The following is an 11,681-nucleotide window of genomic DNA, read 5'->3' as shown; positions in this document are numbered from 1 at the left end:
GTCAGGATGCCGCTCCTTAAGGAGGGGCTTCTGTCATGGTTCTGCCCCATCTTGTCCTGTTTTTCTTGACCTAGTGGCAGAATCGTGACAGAACCTCTTGTTTTATGTGAAGAGAGGCAATCTGGTGCTGATTGCCTTCCATCTCTCCATGTCTCATCATTGTTCCTGCCCTCCTGTTTCCTCGTTAGCTATAATTATTAGTTCATGCCCCACACCTGTCCCTTCTTGATTTCGTCCCCTTTATAAAGTCCTCATGTTTCATTGTCCTGTGTTGGTCCATTGCTTGTGTGTTTGTCACGTGGGTGAGTTCTTTGTCAGTGAGTTTAGTGTTAGTTCTTGTAATGTTTTACTAGTCTAGTCTTGTTAGTTTAGTGAGTCTTCGTTCCTTTTGCCATGTTTTGTTCTGTTGTCCCCCATTGTGGGCTTTTGTTTTGTCTGTTATTTATTATTAAAGTCTTGTTAACCCCTTACGTCCCTGTCTGCACTTGGGTCCGTTGTCCTCACCTCACCCGAGAGATTCGTGACACATGATTGTTAATGTTCACGGTGTCGTCTTCGATAAACAGGTTTGAATGAATGAATAGATCACAGTTGTTGAATGACCTCTCTCTACTGGGTTACCTCACAGAACATTCTTGACTGTAATGGATTTGCAGTTGGACCCAAACAAGTCCAGGCAAAATGATTTCAACCACCACAAATCCAGATAAACGGTTCAATCGTCATAACCAGTTGATATCTGTCTAATGGGTCTCACCAAAGACATTTTAGCGATTGCCATCAAACTGAATGGCTAATAGAAATCTGAGATTTCAGAATATCAAGCTAGATTTCACCTGTGACTTCATCCTCCCATGACTTCTCGACTGTCATCTTATATCAGACATCATTATAAACAATATAAAACCTGTTGCAGAGCATGTATTCAAATGGGTGAATCATCACTTTTTACCCTAAAATCAAAATATATTTTGCCTAATGAAAATGAAGCATTTATAGGACTATTAACATTTTGTAACATTGTGACATTTTTCTGATAATTAAGCATACTTTACCCTCCTCACTACTATAATGTGAAATATAAAAGGTTCGATTTAAAAGTAAAAAGAAAAACTATACAGGAATGAACACAGAGGAAATAGTCACAGTCATAAAATATGCTTTATATTTTACATCTTCAGATTTTGGGGTAAAATGTGACCATGTTTTTGTGTGATTTAGCCAAATATACTTCCATTACATAAGTTAAGACAAGTGTAAGCATTACAATAATCCCTGTGCTTTATTACAATGCAGTTTTCTAGCATTGCTTGAGAAGTGCCATGTTTTAGCCATACAGTGTTTTTTTATGCAAAGATAAATAAAGATAAATATTTCAATAAATTAATAAGCTAATATAGTGATAAAATTTTGACATTACATGATGCAATATTAGTTTGACAAACCGTTGCTCTTTTCTGTACATGACATCCGTAGGTTCTGTCATTCGGAAACATGGCTTTTCCTATGACTGCTATGTGGATGATACACAACTCCACCTTTCATTTCAGCCTGACGATCCGACTGTTTCTGCACTCATTTCAGCATGCCTGAGTGACATTTCGCTCTGGACGAAGGACCATCACCTGCAGCTGAACCTCGCAAAAACAGAACTGCTTGTAATCCCGGCCGACACAAAGATTCATCACAACTTCTCCATCCAACTTCACCATCATCAACCATCACACCTTCCAGAACGGCCAGAAACCTGGGAGTGGTAAGCGATGATCAGCTAAATTTCACGGATCATGTTGCCAGCACCACCTGGTCCTTTATGATATATGATATCTTTATTTCAGACTCAAAAAGGTCCATATATACAATAAAAGAAAAAAAGAAGAACAGCATACAGCATGAATAACAACAACAACATACAACAAGAAGATATTAACATCTAATGTCCATATAAGCACTTTCTCCAGTGCCTCCAAAGTGGAGAAGTGTACCTAACAGTGCTCTTCTCTAAGATCACAATAATTTCATTTCTAGAGGCCTCAAATCGCTTTATAAATTTATACACAACATTTATGATAACATCATTTAACATGGGCACCTGATTCTGTACAATAAGCTTTAAACAACGCTATTTTGACATCATCAGTACACATGCTAAATTTACGAATAAGCATGTTAGCTTGTGCATATAATTTACAATACTGTCTCTGAATGTCATCGTCATCACAAAGATCACTTCTAATGGCATGACCAAGATATTTGACCTTATTCACTACAGATAACTCCTGACCAGTCAAATAAAAAGAGGGAAACACGGCCTTACGGTCCTCCTTTGTCCTCATCAACATAACAACACTCTTTTTGATGTTAAACTTTAAATCATATTGCTCACCATAGTCAGAGCAGACTCTGAGCAACTGTCGCAGCCCAGTAGAGTAAGGTGACATTACAACTACACTGTAAAAAATTTCCAGGATTTCACAATATGTAACTGTGAAATTTTACAGTAAATTAGATTATTGGCACTTCACAAGCTGTAGCTGTGATGTTTTACCGTATAATACACTATTCAGACTTTTATTGTGAAAATAATGCAGGTGGGACATTTACCGGTAGCTACAGTAAATTACGTCTTTTGCGCATGCGTCTGGGCTTTCACAGCTGCTCCCACGGATAAAGCAGTAAGTGATTAATTGTCACATTATGTTAAATGACCGTTTTCATCTGATAGTTCATGTAATTTTACAGTTTTAACCAAATTATTGTTAGTTACATGTTCTGTTGTCACGTTGTTAGCAGTTAAAGTACTCCGGTAACTAAACAAGAAATGAGCAGACGTCGGTTGTAATGTCTGTAAATTCTCGGGGTTTTTACTGCATAGAGAATTTAGAAGCAGCTGCCTCCGTGAAGTTGCATGCTTCATCTAATATTCAACATAAAAATTGTTAGATATTTGAATTAAAAACTCCCAATCACACAAGTGTAACTTTTAACTGCAGTTACAGCATTACACTGAAGAGGTGGCGCTGTATCGTCGTAAGCACAATGAAGGCTGACTAAACTTTAGACGGCGAAAAGATCTCCAATATATCACCTTAATAGCGGTTTCGTAGCTGTTCAGGTAAACAGTTTAGATAACATCTACATATGTATATAGGTAACGTGGCATGCCAACAGTATAATGTTTTAAGCATTACAATGCGACTTCACGAGGGGATGAGTGCAGGTAAAACAAGACAGACAACATGTTCATGAATACAGTGTTTTGACCTATTTTGAGTACAAGTAATATTTGTAACTATTTTTTGTAAGGGATTAATATGATTTATTATATAAATTTGCGAATTATATAGTTATATATCAAGTAAAGGATTATGATGTAACAATTTTCTATTTTAATAAGCAGGAAAATATAGCTTTGTTTGGCAATATGGTACTGTACATAAAGATGACAGTAAGAGTGACGGGTACGAAGGTACCCAGACAGCAAGCTAACAGGTCCAAACCATTGAATCAATGTTAAAAATGGTTGATTTGTCAATGTTAATTTCATTGAATCAATATCACTTTTGCACCTGCTATTAATATGACATCAGCCTTAACACTGATTAAATATCACACTAAAGTGCTTCACAATTTACACACATTAATGCCACAACACAATCAAAAGTTTTTAATTGACTGACATCACAATGTCTGTAACTGCACAAAAAGTTTAATATTGTATAGTTCACTCAAAACAATTCTTCACTCAAAGGTTCTCTCAGGAATTCTGTTATCACTCTCTTACTCTCTGACATTTGGTCAGATTTTTGCCCTGATTTTCAGTCTGGAGTTGTTGCAGAAAGTCTGCCCCAGTCTGCAGATTCTATTACGTATTGTTTTCAATGAAAATGTTAATAAAGTTGGCAAGTGTATGAAGTCTAGTTAAAAAATAAAAATGTGTACAGATTTTAAAAGTCGTGTAGTGATCACCCCCTAGGAGGTTGCTTTGATTGAGATCAGTATGTGTGTAACATTGGTTTTGCTCTTTGTCACAACAGCGTTTTCTCATTCCTTATTGGTTCTCACCACAGCATTTTTCTGCGGTTATAAGGTAAGATATGGTAGGTATTGTGACCATTTTTGTGACTGAGAAATTACAGTGTTGTGGATTAGGACAAATGTATCATAAATTAATCACAAATTACTAATGTTAGCAGCTCCCTCTTTGCTGTTTTCTCAACTCTGGCACGCGAATTCCACTTTCCTGCTAAAATTAGCCCTGACCATAATCAAACACACCTGAACAAGATTAATCAAGCTCATTATGCAACTGCACAGATTGACCTACGTTTGACATTAAAGCACTGCAAGAGCAAATCTACAAATAATGTGCGCAGCACTGCATTAAGTTCTTTAGTAAGCTTCTTCATTTGCGTTTTATTAGGGTCACTCAGGGCTAATTTCATTGAGACTTGAGAACCACTGGTGTATATATTGGCCGTGACTTTTTATGTGCCTCAGTAATGTTTAGTTATTCTTGTGTGTGATCCTAATTTGTTTACTTGGTGTTGTTAGGGGAGACTGCTAGCTATATCCAAAATCCCAGCATTGTTAGTTTTAAATCGCTGTTAGCTTGATATTTCTTTCGCAACTAAATAGAACAATGTTCATCTGTAAATTCAGGTTGTGTGAGCATGTGTCTCAGACTGTATGGCGTTATTATAATGACAAATGTCGCGAGCGCATTATTACAAGGCGAGAGCGCATTCTTGTAATACGAGCGCGCGAATCTCTCCGCTCGCACGCCGATTTCCTTTGCTCGTGCACAAAACTGGACGCGCGCTTTCAATTATACGCTGCTCTCTTATGAATTTTCTCTCCTCTCGCTCAGTGAGCGTGTGCGCACTCAAAATGCGTGCCGTGCGTCCACGAATCCTTTGGTACTCTTGCTCTCGAGAGGTCCTCCTGTGTGTTCCAGGCATTATAGGCTGTCAAAAGTAGTCAACCAATCAGGGATAGGCTTCCACGGCGGGCCAATGAAAACGCGACCTCTTACATGGCATCTTATTGGTTGAAAGTGACTCGACGTATTCAACGAAGCAAGATGGATCCACCACGTTCTCAGGTAACAATATTAATATATTTGATGCAACATTATTAATCAAATGTATATTAGAAATGAACGGGGCATTAGGATGCTTTGTAGGCTACATATAAACATCCTAGTCAGTTTAACTACCATGTTATTCAGACAAAACAGGCCAACACCCTCAAGTTCATGTGGTCCTCATGCATGTCCTACACTAAACATAGTATTGTCAAAATAGTACTAAATTGATTACCGAACAATTTAGATTGGTGTCTTAAGTTAGCTTTATTCTAAAATAATATTTACTACAAGTAACGGTACATATCAAAACAATAATAGCACTGGAGCATTTGGAAAATCATATAATATTCTATACCTATTTGGTTATGCATTTAATGCGTTTGCAGACAGACACTGTAAGTGTTCTGCATTCAGTGTTCCAGAAGTTCAGGGCACACAACTGAACTTCTATGCAATATACCAAACGCTCCCTTACCGTTCATTTATAATATACATTTGATGAATAATGTTGCATCAAATATATTAAAATTGTTACCTGAGAACGTGGTGGATCCAGAGGCGTATTAAGACCTCATGGTGCCCCCCATCCACCCACCCACCCACACGCAAGAATCCACTCATTAAAAGATTTATATATTAAAAGATTTTATAAGAATGAAACTCAGCAATTTACAATATACTATTTTACAAGAATTACACATTAACATGACACTTTTGTAGAAAAGAACACAAAAAACAACTCTTTTCATCAAGCATTTTTAACAATTAGGCCTACTGTAGTTAAGAGGTCGCGTTTTCATTGGCCCGCCGTGGAAGCCTATCCCTGATTGGTTGACTACTTTTGACAGCCTATAGTGCCTGGAACACACAGGAGGACCTTACGAGAGCAAGAGTACCGAAGGATTCGTTGACGCACGGCACGCATTTTGAGTGCGCACACGCTCACTGAGCGAGAGGAGAGACAATTCATAAGAGAGCAGCGTATAATTGAAAGCGCGCGTCCAGTTTTGTGCACGAGCAAAGGAAATCGGCGTGCGAGCGGAGAGATTCGCATGCGCTCTCGCCTTGTAATAATGCGCTCGCGACATTTGTCATTATAATAACGCCATAAGACTGTTGTTGATTTTATTTTGCACGCAAAACTGCATAGCAACGCTCCTAACTATAAGTATCATTGCGGTGTGCTTGAATGCACTCAGAAATATCGCAAAGCAAATGTTTTGAGGTCTCATATGTATAGAAAGCATAAAAGGCTTGGCTCAATTGTGAAACATAGCAAGCAATTTGAAACTCCCTTAAAATGTGTGGCTCCGTTTTGTACAGTTACAAGCTCACCTTAAGCTGAATCAGTCATTTCTTTCTGAACCTTGCCCTATACACAGGGGCATTGTCATGTTGGAAAGGAAAAGGGGCCTTTTCCAAACTGTTGCTATAAAATTAGAAGCACATAATTCCATAGAATACCATTATATCCTATTACATTAAGATTGGTACCCACGGAAATTAATAAAGTAGTCAAACCTGTTTATTAAAAGGGGGTGACCCAATACTTTTGGCAATATAGTGTAGGTAGCTGGATTCAATGTAATGAGAAAAATGCACACCCAGTTTGTGAACTTGATGGGTGTGCTTTTCGAGCCCACAGGATGTCCTTTGCTACATTTTTTCTATGTTCTCTAGTACATGTTCTTATCACAGTGATCCAAAGAAAAGGAAAAATAGTTGATTGTGAAATTGTGCTTAGTTTAAAAAAAGTTATTTATCATTCATTACATGGCCAATTTAAGTATTTTATAGTCTGTTTACAAGTTAAGATGTAAAAATGCATTATATAGTCATAGACAGTGTGACAGAAAGGTGTAGTCCAGTCTGTTACAGTAAAAAAACTCAAAGTAGTGTATAAGACCATAGTCAATTGACAAATGAAATTGTTTTCATGTCTGCCCAAACTTTCTATTTAGAAAATGGATGATGTAAGGGTGAAAGATTTGGTGTTGTCATTCTTACCGGGCCTCTCTCACGAAACTCTGACTTCATTGCTGAATGGGTTGCAAGAGCTTGGTGTGGAAAACAAGGAAGACCTTGCATTGGTACAAGAAAGAGATCTAGAGCAATACCTTCGACCTATTCAGTCGAAAGTTACTGAATGGCTTTCAAGGTAACTATTTTGATATTGTACAATGTTAAAGTGGAATAACTTAAACTTGAATTGATCAATAATTAACTAGAATTAAATAATGTTACTTAAGGTTCATTCATATACATAGAGTGCATAAAATCAAGGTCAATAATATTTTCGAAGAAGCCCATAAATGCATGTGCAAATATAACGTAACTTTTTTTGCCAGTTTATGTGGCAGTTTTTTTTATTTTGGCAGTTTATTTATGTGTTATTTATTATAGGTTGTGCAACAAATGGGAGTATGTGGCATTTTATTGATACTACTATTCTTATCATTATTGGGATATCAGGTTGTTTTTCTATCAATAACATATTTTGTACTCACAAGGTTACAGTAGGTGAGAAACCTATAGTTGCTTGAAAGATGAAGCCAATCTGTTTACCAAATATGGCATGCAGCGGCAAAATATAGTCATTCTTTTCCCTCCCGGTAGGATTTTTTCATTCTCCATGTATTATTCTGTTCTCATATTTTTAGGACTTGCAGTAGGTCAACTGGATCTGGTTCCTGTCACCTCTTCAGCTCACGCCCCCAGCTCCTCGAACACTCCTTGCACCATACCTGCCACCTCTCCATGCACTCAAGAACCAGTTTCCTCTCCCTCTTTTCAGCTTGGCAGACCATGGCATGCAGACTTCCAGGTCAACTGGGCTAGAATGCCAGCAGCAATTCGAAGGGCAATAGCAAATAGAACAAGACCATCACCAGGCGATAGAAAAGATATGGTGAAGGCAGTGGTGGATCAGATGTTGGAGCATGAACCTAACCCAACCAGAGCAATTTGTCACAGTGTTGTTCGAAGCATTATAAGGAGCCATCCAGAATGTTTTGCTGATGTGGCAAAAAATGGAGACGTCCTTGGAGATGGTTGTTATTCTCTTCTGCAGCAAATTAAAACTAGGGTGGAGTATAAAAACAGGAACAATACTCTTGGGAGACGACGCAGGGAGAGAAGGCCACGAAGTGAGGTTCCAGATGAAGGCAGAGCGATGCAAAGAGGCCCTGTAGATCAGTATGGCTGTGTAAGATGGGGTCCTTTAGAAATTCCTCCTGGTGAAACTGAGGCATCATTGGATGGCATCAAACGTCATCTCCTTGACATCTATTCAAAGGAAGGCATGAGTGGTGCTGAGAGAGCTGATCCTCTGATGGAGAAGACCTATGTCATCCAGCGACGCTATCTTAATAGTGTGCCTCCACCAGCCATTGCAGTGTTAAAGGAGGAATGGCCTTTTCTCTTTTCACCAAGAGGTTTTTTTCCTAAATTTTGATTTTGTGAAGCACAAGGCTCATGCCATTAGCCGAATATAGTCTTAATCCAAAAAGTAAAATGCGAATTTGATTCAGAAACCTCCCAAGGCACACTGTAAAAGTTCCCTTATTTTACATGGTGTATTTTTACACAGACCACTGTGTTTCAACCAACACAGGTCACTGTGTAATAAGTGGAAAAAGAACTCAAGATAACTGCACCGTATCTGGGATATTTTTGTCTGGGGGAGGGGTGGAGACACGTCATCTATCTTAATATGCAGTCTATGGTCGCAATGTGTTTGTTTTAAAATACATATTTTAAAGAGGCCACTATGATTGTTGATTCTGATTGGTTGAGCTGTGTTGTAAACTGTTATCAAATACCCCAAAATACACAGCATTACATGAGTATCGCTGCTCAACTGTATGTGTCTATGTCTGTGTTGCTTTCCAGGTTTTTTTTCACACTTCACTCTCTTGACTGATATCCCCATCCTTACCAAGTTTCGAGAGGCCCTGGATAGAAAAGGCAACACTATTATGAGGTTCTGCCAGGAGGTCAAGTGTCATCAAAGGGTGAAAAGTGTTTTGACTTGTTTTGAACACGAGGATTCAGAGAAGGCAGCGTGCATTCTTCTCCTTGTGATGGCATACTTCAAAGAGCCCAAGGATGCCATTGTGCTTGAAGTTGATGTAAGTATTGATTAATTGTCGCATTAGGCATTTTGTTTGTTGTAAACTGTAAATGAACTTTTGAACACACAATCATCCACTTTCACACACTGAAGACACATGGCAAGGACAGTTTAACTTGTGGTCTGGGTAAAACCAGGATCAAACCACTAACCTTCCAGTTGGCTGATGACCTGCTTTACCACTAAGCCCTGTTTGTACAAATGCACTGTCATGTTGTCCTTTTTGATATATGGTCTATGTTGCTGTCCTGTATCTGCATTTTTATAGTCGTAGCTGAGACTTATAGCTGAAGTGCTTGGTGAGTGTACAGTGAATACATTACACAAAGTCATAATCACAATCTAAACTGTACCAAAGGGGTACAGGGATAATTGATGGGGTCAAGGGATGGTTTGTGCACAGATTTTGACTCTTTGGTACCATATGTTGTACATATTATTAACTTAGTCTTATTCTACACTTAATCTATTGATTTATTATTTTTGCAGACTTGTGCCACAGCCACTGACATTAAAAGTACTATCACCCTAACAAGTACTCCTCGCTTGATTGTCCAAGGTAATGTTGATGTCTAAATGAGTAGTTTCTTGTAGGAACTGTTGTTTTCTTCTAAGAGTTCCTAAACTAAAAAAGAAACTATTTCTGGTTTATTTGGCAACCCAGCACTGGGTAAATATTGGACAGAACAAATGCTGGGTAATTTTGACCCAGTTTGTTTTATACATTAACCCATTTACTGGATTGTTTTTTGATATAGTGCTGTGTGAAATATCCTGATATTCAAGATTTGTCAGGCATGATGACTATATATGGTTTTGTTTCAGGTAACACAACAAGGCCAAGGGCATGGATGTTGTCTTTGGATGGTGGAGTAGTTATGGGACCTCATCCAGACTTCACAACTGGTCTGTGTGCTATTTTTGCCAGCTACTACAATTTCAATTTACAGTATGCTGAAGATGCTGCTTGCACTCTGGAATTTATTCAAAGGTAGTGTCTACAATTATATTGTAATTGAGTGCTTGTTTTTTATTTGGTGGGTTAAACCAGGAAAGTTTGGATGTGTTGTGCAGAACGACAGCAGCCAAGCAGTTACAATGTTATTTAAATGGTTGCAGTTTAACAGAACCACAGTAATGTCACCTTGCTCAAACTGAGATAACTTCAGTTTTGCTCTCAACAGAATAAGAGACTCTGAATTATGAGCATGAACTACAAACATCATGTGTGATATTATCAACTCTATTTACTACACTAAACACTGTACACAGTATTTTAACATACACAAATATACAGGTGAATCTCACAAATTAGATTGCCATGGACAAGTTCTTTATATTTTGTATTTTTATTCCAAAAAAAGTAAATTTTATTATAAATTTATTACACAAACAGTGAAATATTTCAAGAGTTTTTTGTTTTATTTCTGATGGTTACAAGTTACAGCTCAGTATCCCAAAATATTTTCTCAAAGATCAAATATTATTTCCAAAAAAGTATTCTCTTGAACATTCGGCATGGGTTGCTATTGCCACCATAGTTGTGTTTTTGCCTCAAGGTGTTAACTTGTTAGTTTGGTGGTAACAGTACCTTGTGATTAGCTTGCCTGTTGAAGGAGAGGCTTACAATTATATTGAAAGAAAAGTAACTAATTATTGTGTGTCTGATTTGGCGCAGTCATTACACCACTGAAGGTGGTGACTGAGGACTGCCACCTTTTTCATCCCATTTGGATGAAACTAACAGCTTTTCTCTCTGCTTTTTTGTTTATAGGTGCTTTCTGGGCATAAATCCAGAGGCTGGCACAAAGTCAAAGAGGCATACAGGGCAAATAAACCAGCAAGTTTGTACATTTATAAGAAAACTCATTGATTTTGAATGGATGACAGAGTAAGCAGTCTAAACCAACCTAATACCGGCATGGTCAAGCTTTTGTTAAGTTATGTTGTTTGGTTTTTCAGTTAGATTCTAGCTGAACATATTCTTGGTTCAGCCTGTCTTGGTTTCATAAAGAGTCATGATCTGTGTGTCATAGCTGAAATATTTAGAGAAACTATTAAAATAAATAATATGTCAAACTGTTTCTGCTTGTTTACTTTAAAACAGGTTCTCGGTCTTCTCAGTGTTATTCTGTATTGATGGGCTATCAGATAAAAATCATATTTTTAAGTGTAAATTAAAAGCACATTATTGGCTGCTGAGGTATAGCCGTGTATTGTCATGAGTGTGTAATTGGTTCACTTTACACTGTAATTCTGCAGCTGGCCAACTGGTGAATCACAGATATTTAATTTTAAGATTTTAGCTAATCTGATCCTTATCTGGCACTTACTGTTCAGTTAAAAACCATCACTTTCACAGCAGCCAACTGCAACCTCACAATAAACTGACAGACATTTACTCACGGTTTAGTATAATAATTGTACAACACTGAACTGCTAAATAACAGTAGTGTGACA

General features: G+C 37.8%; 1 pseudogene; it reads left to right on the top strand.

Moving 5' to 3' along the window:
• Positions 1 to 2,664: 2,664 nt before the first annotated feature.
• Positions 2,665 to 11,262, top strand: LOC130571052 (uncharacterized; annotated as a pseudogene).
• Positions 11,263 to 11,681: the final 419 nt, after the last annotated feature.

The sequence above is a fragment of the Triplophysa rosa genome, linkage group LG20 (genome assembly GCF_024868665.1).
Source record: "Triplophysa rosa linkage group LG20, Trosa_1v2, whole genome shotgun sequence".
Lineage (NCBI taxonomy): Eukaryota > Metazoa > Chordata > Actinopteri > Cypriniformes > Nemacheilidae > Triplophysa > Triplophysa rosa.
This window is presented reverse-complemented; position numbering and strand designations above follow the sequence as displayed.